This window comes from Kogia breviceps, chromosome 3, assembly GCF_026419965.1.
Source record: "Kogia breviceps isolate mKogBre1 chromosome 3, mKogBre1 haplotype 1, whole genome shotgun sequence".
NCBI classification, from domain to species: Eukaryota; Metazoa; Chordata; class Mammalia; order Artiodactyla; family Physeteridae; genus Kogia; species Kogia breviceps.
The window spans coordinates 31,728,266-31,743,767 of record NC_081312.1 but is presented as its reverse complement, the minus strand read 5'-3'; positions in this window follow the sequence as shown (position 1 = coordinate 31,743,767).

Below are 15,502 nucleotides of genomic sequence, written 5' to 3'. Positions count from 1 at the left end.
GGGAGGTCCAAGAAGGAGGGAATATAGGTATACATATAGCTGATTCACTTCATTGTACAGCAGAAACTAACACCACATTGTAAAGCAATTTTACTCCAATAAAAAATAATAATAAATGTTAGCTACAAAACCACTAATCATAAGAAAGTACAGTTGATAAATTGACACCAGAAAAAGTTGACTTCAGGACAAAAAATTACTACCAGAGATTGAGAGGGACATTTCACAATGATAAAAAGGTCACTTCATCAAGAAAACCTAACAGTCCTAACCATAATCGTCCATAATAATAAAAACATAATAAACATAAAGTTTAAAACTGGCAGATAAAAAGGAGAAATAAACAAGGCCATTATATGTGATATGATGATTTCAACACTCCTTTCTCACTAATTGATAGAACGAGTAGAATATCAGTAAAGATATACAAGACTTGAACAGAAGTATCAACCAATTTGACTTATGTGATATTAGGAAACATTCTACCCAACAATAGGAAAATACACATTCTTTTCAAGTGCACATGGAACATTCACTATGCTGGTCTATGAAATAAGTCTCTGGAAATTTAAGAGGTTTAAAATTATACAAGGAATGTTCTCTGAACAAAATGTAAATAAATTAGAAAACAATAACAAAAAATTTAGGAAACTCACCCAAATATTTCGACATTAATCAACACACCTTTAAATAACTTGTGGGGGACAGGACAAATCATGAGGGAAATTATACAATATTTGAACTGAATGAAAATAAACTTACTACATGTCTAGATTTATATATTTAAATATTCAAATAAAATATAGAATATGCAGTTACTATAGAATATTGCCTATTCTAGGATTTCATATAAATTTAAATAGTATGCATTCTTTTGAGAATTGCTTCTTCCACTCAGCATATTTTTGGAGGTTCATCCATGCTACCTATTCATGAAGTCTCGGTAGTTTTGTCATAAGAAAAGACACATAGATCAATGGGACAGGATAGGGAGTCCAGAAAGAAATCCATGCATATATACTCTATTGATTTTATGGCAAATTTACCAAAGTAATTCAATGAGGAAATGAAAGTTATTGACTCTGGCACAACTGAATATTCTTTTTTGGACTTTATTATTACTATTTTAAATTAAAATATAGTTGATTTACAATGTTATTAGTTTCAGCTGTACAACATAGTGACAATATTTTTATAGATTATACTCCATTTAGGGTTATTATAAAATAGTGGATATATTCCTTGTGCTTTACATTACATCCTTGTATCCTATACATCCTTGTATCTTATTAATTTTATACCTAGTAGTTTGTACCTCCTAATCCCCTTCCTCTGTTTTGCCCCTCTTCTCACCCCTCCCCTCACTGGTAACCACTACTTTGTTCTCTGTATTGATGAGTCAGTTTCTGTTTTGTTATATTCATTCATTTGTTTTATTTTTTTGATTTCACATTTAAGTGAAAATATACAGTATTTGTTAGGTTGCTTCCATATCTTTGCCATTGTAAATAAGTCTGCTATGAACATTGGGGTACATATATCTTTTCAAATTAGTGTTTTAATTTTCTTTGGATATATACCCAGGAGTGAAATTTCTGATCATATGGTAGTTCTATTTTTACTTTTATGTGGAACCTCCATACAGTTTTCCATAGTGGCTGTACCACTTTACAGTCCCACCAACAGAGTACCAGGGTTCCTATTTCTCCACATCCTTGCCACCATTTGTTATTTGTGGTCTTTTTGATGATAGCTATTCTGAGAGGTGTGAGGTCTTATTGCATGGTGATTTTGATTTGTAGTTGCCTGATCATTAGTGATGCTGAGCAACTTTTCATGTGCTTGCTGGCCATCTGTATGTCTTCTTTGGAAAAATGTCTATTCAGGTTTTCTGCCCATTCTTTAATTGGGTTGTTTATTTGTTTGTTTTTTATATTGAGTTGTATGAGTTGTTTACATATTTTGGATATTAACCCCTTCAACATATTATTTGTAAATATCTTCTCCCATTCACTAGATTGTTTTTTCACTTTGTTGATGGTTTCTTTACTGTGCAAAAGCTTCTAAGTTTAATTAGATCCCATTTGTGTGCTTTTACTTTTAGTAAAAGTTAGTTGCTTTAAAAGAAAGCAACAGATTTCTTTTGTTTCTTTTGCCTGAAGAGACAGATCCAAAATAAAATTTATTTTTAAGACATATAAAAATGTGTACTGCCTATGTTTTCTTCAAGGAGTTTAATGGTTTCTGGTCTTACATTTAGGTCTTTAATCCATTTTCAGTTTATTTTTGTATATGATGTGAGGAAATGTTCTCATTTCAATATTTTACATGTAGCTGTCTAGCTTTCCCAGCACCCCTTTTGAACAGACTGTCTTTTCCTCAATGTACATTCATGTCTTCTTTGTTGTAGATTGTGACAGTTTGCTTCTGGGCCCTCTATTCTGTTCCATTGATCTATATTTCTGTTTTTGTGCCAGTACCATACTGTTTTGATTACTGTAGCTTTGTAGTACTCTCTGAAGTCTGGGATGGTGATTCCTCCAGCTGTGTTCTTTTTTTTCTCAAGATTGTGTTGTCTATTCAGGCTCTTTTGTGGTCCCATATGAATTTTAGGAGTATTTGTTCAAGTTCTGTGAAAAATGTCATGAGTATTTTGAAAGGAATTGCATTAAATCTGTAGATTGCTTTGGGTAATATGGCCATTTTAATATTAATTCTCCCAATCCAGGGACACAGGCTATCTTTCCATTCCTTGTATCATCTTCAATTTCCTTCATCAGTGTTTTATGGTTTTCAGAGCACAGATCTTACACCTCCTTGGTTAAGTTTAATAGGTATTTTATTCTTTATGGTGTAATTTTTTTTTTTTTTTTTTTTTTTTTTTTTGCGGTACACGGACCTCTCACTCTTGTGGCCTCTCCCATTGCGGAGCACAGGCTCCGGACGCGCAGGCTCAGTGGCCATGGCTCACGGGCCCAGCCGCTCTGCGGCATGTGGGATCTTCCTGGACCGGGGCACGAACCCGTGTCTCCTGCATTGGCAGGCAGACTCTCAACCACTGCGCCACCAGGGAAGCCCCTTTATGGTGTAATTTTAAACAAGATTGTTTTCTTGCTCTGTCTTTATGATAGTTCATTATTAGTGTGTAGAAAAGCAACAGATTTCTGTTTATTAATCTTGTATCCTATAACTTTACTGAATTTATTAATTAGTTTTAATCATTTTTTGGTGGAGACTTTAGGATTTTCTCCATATATTGCCATGTCACCTGCAAATAGTGACAGTTTACTATTTTCTTTCCAATTTGGATAAATTTTATTTCTTTTTCTTGTCGGATTGCTGTGGCTAGGACTTGCAATAATGTGTTAAATACAATAGAAATGGTGAGAGTGGGTATCCCTGTCTTGTTCCTGATTTTAGAGGAAAAGCTTCACCATTGAGTATGATGTTAGTGTCGGTTTGTCATAAATGGCCTTTATTACGTTATTAGATATGTTCCCTCTATACCCAACTTGATGAAAGTTTTTGTCTTGAATGGGTGTTGGATTTTGTCAAGTGCTTTTTCTGTGTCTATTGAGATGATCATGTGATTTTTTTTCCTTCTTTTTGTTAATGTGGCATATGACAATGATTTTTTTCAAATGTTGAATCATCCTTTCATCTCTGAAATAAATCCCACTTGATCATGGTATTTAATCCTTTTTACATATTGTTAAATTCAGTTTGCTAATATTTTGTTGAGGATTTTTGCATCTATATTCATCAGAGATATTGGCCCATAACATGGCCTGTTTTTGGAGTGTCTTTGGTTTTGGTGTCAGGGTAATGGTGGCCTCATAGAATAAATCTGGGAGTGTTTAGTCCTCTTTAATTTTGGGGAATAATTTGGAAGGATAGGTATTAATTCTTCTTTATTCGTTTGGTAAAATTCTCCTGTGAAGGCTTCGAGTGCTGGACTTTTGTTTGCTGGGAGTTTTTGGATTACTAAGTCAATTTCACGACTAGTGATAAGTCTGTTCAGATTATCTTTTTCTTCCTGATTGCTTCCTGGAACATTGTATGTTTCTAGAAATGTATCCATGTCTTCTAGATTGTCCAATTTGTTGGCATATAGTATAGTTGTTCATAGTATTCTCTTATGATTGAGTTTCTGTGATATTGGTTGTAATTTCTCCACTTTCATTTCTTATTTTGTTTATTTAGGTCCTCTCCTTTTCTTTTTATTTTAACATCTTTATTGGAGTATAATTGTTTTTAGTTTCATTGATCTTTTCTATTGTTGTTTCTTTCTTTCTTTTGGCCTCTATTTTATCTATTACCTCTCTCATCTTTATCGGTTCCTTCCTTTTGCTGACTTTGGGCCTTGTTCTTTTCTAATTACTTTAGATCATAGATTAGGATGGTTATCTGAGATTTTTCTTGTTTCTTGTGGTAGGCCTGTATCACTATAAGCTTCCCTCTTCGAATTGCTTTTACTGCATACCATAGATTTTTTTTTTTTTTTTTTTTTTGTGGTACGCGGGCCTCTCACTGTTGTGGCCTCTCCCATTGCGGAGCACAGGTTCTGGACGCACAGGCTCAGTGGCCATGGCTCACGGGCCCAGCTGCTCTGCGGCATGTGGGATCTTCCCGGACCGGGGCATGAACCCGTGTCCCCTGCATCGGCAGGCAGATTCTCAACCACTGCGCCACCAGGGAAGCCCCTACCATAGACTTTTGAAAGTTATGATTTCATTTTCATTTGTCTTGAGGTATTTTCTGAACTTCCATTTAATTTCTTCATTGACACATTGCATTTTTAGTGGCATGGTTTTTTTAGTTTTCATGTGTTTGTGTTTTTCCCATTTTTCTTCCTGTAATTGATTTCTTGTTTCGTACCATTGTGGTTGGAAAAAATGCCTGATATAATTTCTATCCTCTTAAATTTGTTGAGACTGGTGGCCTAGCATGTGATCTATCCTCAATAACTTTCTTTTTTTTTTTTGGATTTTTTTAACATCTTTATTGGAGTATAATTGCTTTACAATGGCATGTTAGTTTCTGCTTTATGACAAAGTGAACCAGTTATACATATACATATGTTCCCATATCTCTTCCCTCTTGCATCTCCCTCCCTCCTACCCTCCCTATCCCACCCCTTTAGGTGGTCACAAGGCACTGAGCTGATCTCCCTGTACTATGCGGCTGCTTCCCACTAGCTATCTATTTTACGTTTGGTAGTGTATATATGTCCATGCCACTCTCTCACTTGGTCCCAGCCTACCCTTCCCCCTCCCCATATCCTCAAGTCCATTCTCTAGTAGGTCGACATCTTTATTCCCATCTTGCCCCAAGGTTCTTCATGACCTTTTTTTTTTTAGATTCCATATACATGTGTTAGCATACAGCATGTGTTTTTCTCTTTCTGACTTACTTCACTCTGTATGACAGGTTCTAGGTCCATCCACCTCACTACAAATAACTCAGTTTCGTTCCTTTTTATGGCTGAGTAATATTCCACTGTATATATGTGCCACATCTTCTTTATCCATTCATCTGTTGATGGACACTTAGGTTGCTTCCATGTCCTGGCTATTGTAAATAGAGCTGCAATGAACATTGCGGTACATGACTCTTTCTGAATTATGGTTTTCTCAGGGTATATGCCCAGTAGTGGGATTGTTGGGTCATATGGTAGTTCTATTTGTAGTTTTTTAAGGAACCTCCATACTGTTCTCCATAGTGGCTGTATCAATTTACATTCCCACCAACAGTGCATGAGGGTTCCCTTTTCTTCACACCCTCTCCAGCATTTATTGTTTGTAGATTTTTTGATGATGGCCATTCTGACCAGTGTGAGATGATATCTCATTGTAGTTTTGATTTGCATTTCTCTAATGATTAATGATGTTGAGCATTCTTTCATGTGTCTGTTGGCAATCTGTATATCTTCTTTGGAGAAATGTCTATTTAGGTCTTCTGCCCATTTTTGGATTGGGTTGTTTGTTTTTTTAATGTTGAGCTGCTTGTAAATTTTGGAGATTAATCCTTTGTCAGTTGCTTCATTTGCAAATATTTTCTCCCATTCCGAGGGTTGTTTTTTTGTCTTGTTTATGGTTTCCTTTGCTGTGCAAAAGCTTTTAAGTTTCATTAGGTCCCATTTGTTCAGTTTTGTTTTTCTTTCCATTTCTCTAGGAGGTGGGTCAAAAAGGATCTTGCTGTGATTTATGTCATAGTGTTCTGCCTATATTTTCCTCTGAGTTTGATGGTGTCTGGCCTTACATTTAGATCTTTAACCCATTTTGAGTTTATTTTTGTGTATGGTGTTAGGGAGTGTTCTAATTTCATTCTTTTACATGTAGCTATCCAGTTTTTCCAGCACCACTTATTGAAGAGGCTCTCTTTTCTCCATCTGCTGATTTTGGATGGAATTTCCTTTAGATATGTATTAAGTGCAACTGGTCTAATTGTCATTTAAGGGCACTGTTTCCTTATTGATTTTCTGTCTGGATGATCTGTCCCTTGATTTAAGCAGGGTGTTAAAGTCCCTTACTATTAATGTACTATTGTCAGTTTCTCCCTTTATGTCTTTTAATATTTGCTTTATATATTTAGGCGCTCCCATTTATTTGCATATATATTAACAAATATTATAGCCTCTTCTTGTATTGCTATTCTTTGTATATATAATGCTATTCTTTGTCTTTTATTACATATTTTGCTTTAAAGTCAACTTTGTCTGATATGAATATTATTACCCCAGGTTTCTTTTCATTTCTATTTGCATGAAATATATTTTTCCATCCCCTCACTTTCAGTCTGTGTGTGTCTTAGCTCTGAAGTGTGTCTCTTGTAGGTGGCATATAGATGGGTCTTGTTCTTTTTATCCAATCAGCTACTCTATGTCTTTTGATTGAATCACCTAGTCCACTGACATTCAAAGTGATAACTGATAGGTATGTATTTATTGCCATTTTGTTGCTTGTTTAATGGTTGTTTTGTAGTTTTTCTATATTCTTTACTTCTTGTTGTTTGATGATTTTCTTTAGTGATATTCTTGTGTTCCTTTCTCTTTGGTTTTATGTATCTATTGTAGATTTTTTTAAAATTGAAGTATAGTTGATTTACAATGTTGTATTCGTTTCTAGTATACAATAAAGTGCTTTGGATATATATATTTGTGTATATATATACATATATACATGTATGTATATTTTTTTCAGATTCTTTTCATTATAAGTTATTACAAGATACTGAATATAGTTCCCTGTGCCATACAGTAGGATCTTGTTCTTTATCTATTTTATATATAGTAGTGTGTATCTGTTAATCTCATACTCCAACTTTATCCCTTCTCCCCCTTTCCACTTTGATAACCATAAGTTTATTTGTCTGGCAGTCTGTTTCTGTTTTGCAAATAAGTTCATTTGTATCATTATTTTATTTTTAATATTTATTTATTTTGGCTGCATTGGGTCTTCGTTGCTGTTTGTGGGCCTTCTCTAGTTGCGGCGAGGGGGGGTTACTCTTCATTGCAGTGCATGGGCTTCTCATTGCTGTGGCTTCTCTTGTTGTGGAACAAGGGCTCTAGGTGCACGGGCTTCAGTAATTGTGGCACATTGGCTCAGTAGTTGTGGCTCGCGGGTTCTAGAGCGCAGGCTCAGTAGTTGTGGTGTACCTGCTTAGTTGGTCCTCAGCGTTTGGGATCTTCCAGGACCAGGGCTTGAACCTGTGTCCTCTGCATTAGCAAGTGGATTCTTAACCACTGCACCACCAGAGAAATCCCCTGTATCATTATTTTAGATTTGCATTTAAGTGATATCATATGATATTTGTGTTTCCCTATCTGACTTACTTCACTTAGAATGATAATCTCTAGGTCCACCCATGTTGCTGCCAATGGCATTATTTCATTCTTTTTTATGGCTAAGCAATATTCATTTATATATATAATGGAATATTTTATATATATGCATATATCCATTCATTCTTCTTTATCCATTCATCTGCCGATGGACACTTAGGTTGCTTACATGTCTTGGCTACTGGAAATAGTGCTGCTATGAAAATTGAGGTGCATGTATCTTTTCAAATTAGAGTTTTCATCTTTTCTGGATATATGCCCAGGGGTGGGATTGCTGGATCATATGGTAACTCTACTTTTAGTTTTTTAAGGAACCTCCATATTGTTTTCTAAAGTGGCTGTACCAATTTGGAAACTTTGTAGACTTTTTGATGATGGCCATTCTGACTGGTGTGAGGTGATACTTCAGCATAGTTTTGATTCACATTTCTCTAATAATTAGTGATGTTGAGCATATTTTCATGTGCCCGTTGGCCATCTGTATGTCTTCTTTCGAGAAATGTCTATTTAGATCTTCTGTCCATTTTAAAAAAATTGGGTTGTTTGTTTTTTTGTTATTGAGCCTTATAAGCTATTTGTATAATTTTTGAAAATAAGCCCTTGTCGTTCTTGTTGTTTGCAAATATTTTCTCCCATTCCGTATGTTGTCTTTTCATTTTGTTTATGGTTTCCTTCACTGTGCAAAAGCTTATAAGTTTGATTAGGTGCCATTTGTTTATTTGTAGGTTTTTGATTTGTGGTTACCATGGGGTTCAATATATTATTACATCTACTTGTTTTAAACTGATAGTCATTTAAGTTCAAACACATTCTAAAGGATCTACAGATTTTACTCACCTCCCCAAGATTTTGTATTTTACTACCCTCCCCAAGGTTTTGAAATTAGGTGAAACAGTTAACTGTCTTGTGTTTTACATCTTTATATCTATCCCTTAATTGTTTACTGTGTTATAGTTGATTTAAAAATTTTTGTATTTTAAACTTTGCACTAGCTTATTTAAGTGGTTGATTCACAGCCTTCAGTATATGTTTGCCTTTACTAGTGGGATTTTTCTTTCCTAAAAATTCTTACTTCTTGTTGTAGCCTTTCCTTTTCCACCTAAATAAGACCCATTAACACCTCTTGTAGGGTTGGTTTAGTGCTGGTGTACTCTTTTAGTTTTGCTTGTCTGAGAAGTTCTTTATCTCCTTCAATTCTGAATGCTAACCTTGCTGGATAGAGAATCCTAGGTTGTAGGTTTTCCCCTTTCAGCACTTTAAATATATCATGTCACTCCCTTCTGGCCTATGAAATTTCTGCTGAAAATTCAGCTGATAGCCTTATGGGGGCTTTCTTGCATGTTACTCTTTGTTTTTATCTTCAGCCTTTAAAATTCTCTATCTTTAATTTTTGTCATTTTAATTATTATATGCCTTGTTGTGGGTCTATTTGCCTTCATCTTGGTTGGGACTCTGTGCTTCTTGTACCTGTTTCTTTCTTCAGCTTCAGGACATTTTCAGCCGTAATTTCATCAAATATATTTTTGGTCATTTTCTTTTTCTCTTCTCCTTTTGGGATCTCTGTAATGCATATATTAGTACATTTGACATTGTCTCAGAAGTCCCTTAAAATTTGGGGGGCTTTTTTCTGTTCTGATTAGGTGATTTCCATTTTTCTACCTTCCAGATCACTTATGTGTTCTTCTGTATCACTGTGTCTGCTGTTAATTCCTTCTAGTGTTTTTTGCATTTCAGTTATTTTATTCTTCAACTCTGGTTCTTTTTTTTTTCTAGTTCCTTATTAAAACTCCACGTTCATCTATTCTTTTCCCAAGTTCAATTAGCATGCTTATTACTAAAGTTTTGAACTTTTATCTGGTAAATTATTTATCTCTTTTTCATTAGTTGTTTTTTTTCAGGTTTTTTTTCTTATGCTTTTATTTGAAACATATTCCTCTGTCTTCTCATTTTGTTTAATTTTCTCTATTTCTATGAAATTAGGTGAAACAGTTAACTGTCTTGGTCTTAAAGATGTGTCCTGTGTGGGGGCATCCCTATGCAGTCTACATGTGCCCAGTGGCTTTGCTGGGAGACCTGGATCTGAAGTGAGCACTGGCTGTGTCATCCTCTGGGGTGTGCTGGCCACCACTGCCTTGGTGGGAGGTATGGCTGGAGTTTCAGGGGCTAGAGTCAATTCCAGGTGTGAGCCTGAGCCTCTCCTATGCTTAATGTTCAGCACTCCCTGTCAGGAGTGGAGGCAGGGCCCAAGGGGCTGGAGCAGGACCCGTAAGGGAGTTGGGTTTCTCCAGGTTGTGATGGCAGTCCCCACCTTGGTTTGGGGTGTGGCTGGGTTCTGAGGGCTTGGGACTGTACTTCTGTGCTCATTTCACTTTTTCCAGGGTGTGCATACCCTGGTTAGAGGCTAGGTCACGGCTGGAGGGGTTGGCATCACATTACTGAGTTTATTTCACCCCTCACTCTATGAGTGTGCACAGGGACACACGCTCCAGTGGTGGTGGTTTCCGTCATGGAGTAAGTTTTGCTCCCTCCCAAGTGTGTGCACTGATGCATGTGCTGGCAGTGGCTGCCTCTGTCCTGGTCAGAGGCAGGGCCAGGGTCTGAGCCAGCTCCATTCCCTCCAAGTGTGTGCACTCTTGTTGGCAATGGCAGCCTCTACCTTAGTGGAGAGAAAGAGTGGCTGGAGCAGGAGCTCATTGCAGGCTGGGGAGAGGAGCTGGGAACAGGTGCCGGGGCGGTTCTGGCAAGCCAGCCAGAACCCCAGGCAGTTTTCAATCTGCTGCCTCCACACTGTGACTGTGAGTGAGCAAGTCTGTGCATGTGTTCTTTAAGAGCAGAGTCTCAGTTTCTTATAGTCGTCTGGTTAAAGTCTCACTGGTTTTCAAACCAGCTAAGGGGGCTCATCTTCTTGGTGTTGGACCCCAGGGCTGGGGTTCCTAAGATGTGGCTCAAAGCTCTCACCCTCCAGGAAGATCCCCTAGCCTGTGATATCCCCCTCCTCTTGTGTGTCCCCTGCTAGGGATGTGGGTCCCAACCAAATCACTTCTCCTCTCTTCCTAACAGACTCTGTGTGGATCTTTATTTACAGTCTTGGTTGTGGAAGAGCTTTCTTGCTAGTCCCCAGTTCTATTTCAGTGAGAGTCTCTCTATATGTAGTTGAAGTTTTGATGTGTTGATGAGGGAAGGTGAGCCCAGCATCCTCCTACTCTACCATCTTGATCTCTGCCACAACTGAATATTTTTATTTAAAAAGAAAAAAGAAAACCTGCCACCACCTTCCATAGTAAACAGAAATAAACTCAAGATGCATCACAGATGCAACTATAAAAGTTAAAACAGAAGAACTTTCCCCCCAATAGGGGGAAATCTATGTAATATTAGGGTAAGCAATAATTTTATACAGCATACAAAAAGCACTAACCATAAAATAACTGGTAAATTAGATTTAATCAAAATTAAAATTCTCTGTTCTCCCAAGACACTGGTGAGAAAATGATTGGGAGAAAATATTCAATATACATATACATGAAAACACTTCCAAAAGAAGACATAAAAATGGTTAGTAGTTACATGAAAAAAATGTTTAGCGTCATTAGTTATAAGGGAAATGCAAGTTAAATCACAAGTATATAGCACTACAAATCTACCAAAATGGTAAAATTAAAAGTCTGATGGCACCAGGAGTCTAGAGGGTAGAGTAACTGGAGTACTCAACCATCGTTGGTGGGAGTGTCAACTGTTATAACTACTTTGGAACACATTTTTGGCAGTTTCTTGTAAGATTAAATATACACTTATTCTATGCCCAATAACTCTACTCTTGGATGTTTACCCAGCAAAAATTAAACACATGTTCTCCAAAAGACTTGTATATGCATGTCCATTGCAGCTTTACTTACAAACAGGTAAAATACTGGAAACAACCCAAAGATTCATTAACAGATGGTTGAAAAAATAAGTTTTGTTAGAATCATATAATGGAATACTGCTGATACAAGCAACAACATGGATGAATCTCAGAAAGAAAAAAAAAAAGCCAAGTGAACAAAGCAAGACTCAAATAATACTATTTGATTGAATTTATATGAAATTCTAGAATAGGCTACATTCTATAGTGACAGAAATCATATCAGTGGCTACATAAGGTAGAGAACAGGGGCAGTGACTGCTCAGGGGCACAAGGAAACTTGGGAGGTAATGGTATTGTTCCATATGTTGATACATATGTATTATGTGTCAAAACTCATCATACTGTTACACTTAGAGTGGGTGCATTCATGATATTGTATATAAATTATACATGAATAAGTTGAGCAAAAAATCATGAATTCATATTAATACTTTCTTTCAAAATGAAAGATAATAAAATTTTTATTTGACTTCTTTGATTGCTTACTTGTAACTTTTTTCTGTTACATTAACTTTGCCATCTTTTGCTTTATCCTATGCTGTATATCAAATGCAGTCAAAGTAATTACACCAATATTATTACTAACAATAAGACTGTTTGAAAGTCACTTGAAACAATTCTTTTGTCTGTGTGGTTATGTCATCAACATGATATGTGTTTAGGTTAATTTATTTGTTTCCAATTTTGAGTAACTGGTATTTTAGGGGTCAATTTTTATTTATATCAGTCATTTACGTGATCTCAAACTGAAACCACATAACCAATGCTGTTCAAATAAGTCTTATTTCTATTCTGGACTCTCTCCCATCTTATTTTCCCTATTCCCCTCTAAGTAACCATTTTATTAACTTTGGGTTTATTTTTCAAATCTTTCTTTTTTTGCAAATAAAAGAAAATAAATGTGCCTATTTGAATCAATCCTCTTTCTTACAAAAAGAGCAGCTGTATATTACATGTAATGTGATGAATATAGCGTTGTATCCCTTGAGAACAGGTCCTGGAGATCATGTCATATCAGTGTATGGAAATCTTGCTTATCCATTTTTAAATGTTGCCAAGTATCCGTTGTGTGGAAGTATCATATCTTATTCAATTAGTCCTCTGTGGGTAGGCATTGGTGTGGGTAGGCTCCCAATCTTTTGCCATTATATGTCACAAATAACCTTATACCAAAGTAATTTCAAAGTTTTGAAGTATATCTTTAGGATAAAATTCCAGAAGGATTGCTGAGTGCAAGGTTAAGTGCACATGTATTTTTACTGACTATCAACAAATTCCACTCCATAGAGGTTCTACCAGTTGTCTTTACCACCTGCACTGTATGTGAATTTTATTCCCCATAATCTCACCAACAGAGTGTGATACATTTGGTAGCTTAAAGAGGGCTGCACCTTCTTTGACACTACTCCCCTTGAGATGTGGGGTCTATTTATAACCCTGTAATGGTTCATTCTATGTATCATCTTGACTGGGCTAAGGGATGCCCAGATAGCTGCTAAAACATGATTTCTGGGTGTGTCTGTGTGGGTATTTCTGGAAGAGATTAGCATTTGAATCAGTAGACTGGGTAAAAAAGGTCACCCTCACCAATGCAGGTGGACATCATCCAATCATTGAGGGCCTGCATAAAACAAAAAGGCAGAGGAAGGGTGAATTTGCTTTCTCTGCTTGAGCGGAGACACCCCTTTTTTCCACCCTTGGACATCAGTGCTCCTGGTTCTCAAGCCTTCAGATTTGGACTGGGTCTTACACTATCAGCTCCTCTGATTCTTAGGCCTTAGACTCAGAATGAATTACACCACCAGCTTTCCTCGTTCTCCAGCTTGCAGATGGCAGACTGTGGGACTTCTTGGGGTCTATAATCACGTGAGCACATATTCTATCAGTTCTATTTCTCTAAAAAACCCGGACTAATACAGATTTTGATACCACGAGTGGCATTAGAGGAACAGAATTTTAAAGATGAGTTTTCTGAATTGGTTCTGGCATTTCTGAAATTGGCTCTCTAATCTGATTAAAGACTCTAATGACTCTTTCCAGTAGTAAAGAGAGCACTGATAGTCTGTGGTGAACTGTTGATTAAAGAAAGGTAATATATCTGCATTGGAAACTCCTAATCAGCCATTATATGAAGCAAAGAGGGAAGTGGATACTTTTGGACATTTTTTTTTAAAACTAAGGGATAAATGACATTGGTTGGTTGTCTAATGTTGCTGGGCAAAGTGGTGAAAGAAAAGCATGAACCCAGGGATTCCAATTCCCAGCTCAGGCACTCCGTAAGTGATCTAAGAGCTCCTGTGCACGCCCTGAAGGAGAGCCTTATCTCTAGGAGTCACAGGGCTGAAACTGGTGAAAATGAAATAAAGAAACTCATTTTGAGATAGGCTGAATTACAACACAAATTGAACTCCCAGCCTCACTGTTAAAGTGAAGGGATGGATTAGGAAAGAACGAGATCCTGTAAGTTGGGATGGGATGTGTGAGAAGACCCTGATGAAACTGCGGAAACTGAGCCTTCTCTAGTGAGTCTTCCTGACCAGGGGAAGAGTTCTCCCCACCCCCACCCAGTAGCAGCAGCCTCCCCACCCACAGTGGTAGCAGCTTCTCCATCTCTATCCGAGGGGATTAACCCTGCATTTCCTGAAGAAACAGTAATGGCCTCCCCTGAGATAGCTGCCATGCAAAACAATGCTGATTCTCCTCAGGACCCACCCCACTACCCGCTCTGCTTCTGGACCTACAACTAGAGTCAAGACTTAGCAGACCTCTAGAGGTGAGGTACAAAGTGTGACCCATAAGGATGTGTACTACACTTCATAAGAACTATTTGAGTTTTCTAATCTATACAAGCAGACGTCCAGGGAACATGTGTGGGAATGGACTTTGAAGGTGTAGGATAATGGTGAAGGGAACATAAAGTTGGATCAGGCTGAATTTATTGATATGGGCTCACTAAGCTGAGATTCATTTAATGTTGCAGCTTGGGGAGTTAGAAAGGGCTCTAACTGGAAATACCCAACCTCTCTTGGTTTAATGTAAAGGAAGGGATTCAGAGGCTTAGGGACACTGAAATGTTAGAGTGAACTTGTCATTTAAGACTTACTCACCCACACTGAAGGGGTCCAGAGGACATACCTTTCACTAATATTTTGAGAAATAAATTTATGAGGGGAGCCCAACATCCTTGAAGGGCTCCATGATGGCTCTTCTCTGGAGGACAGATCTTAGAGTGGGAACCACAGCCACTCAATTGGGAAACCTAAATGCAATAGGAATATATGTATACTAGGGTGGCAGGGGCCAAGTGGTGGCACTCAACCACCAAAGACAAGGCAGGCAAGATTATATTAATGAACAGTAGAGCCAAAGCAGCAATCAGAAAAGTCAGACTCATGCAAACCTTTGGTCTTGGTGAGTTAATCACGATGCTCCTAGAAGAGAAATAGAAATTCTCTCTTGATCTAAATAAGCAGAAAAGCTCTAAGTCAAGTGAACAAAAGTCACTTAACTCAGAAAAACAGAGAGTCACAGCCATTCAATCAATTCCCAGAGTTAAGCCAGTTTATGGACCCAAAACCCCTTGAATGAATGGGAGGCCAGTTCCCCTTGAGGAAGGACCCTGATACACTAATGAAAATTTATACAGTTAACTTTTCTCCCAGCCTTCCCTAGAGGGACCTGTGGCCCTTTACCAGGGTAACTGTACATTGAGGTAAAGGAAATAATCATACCTTTCAGAGACTACCAGACAG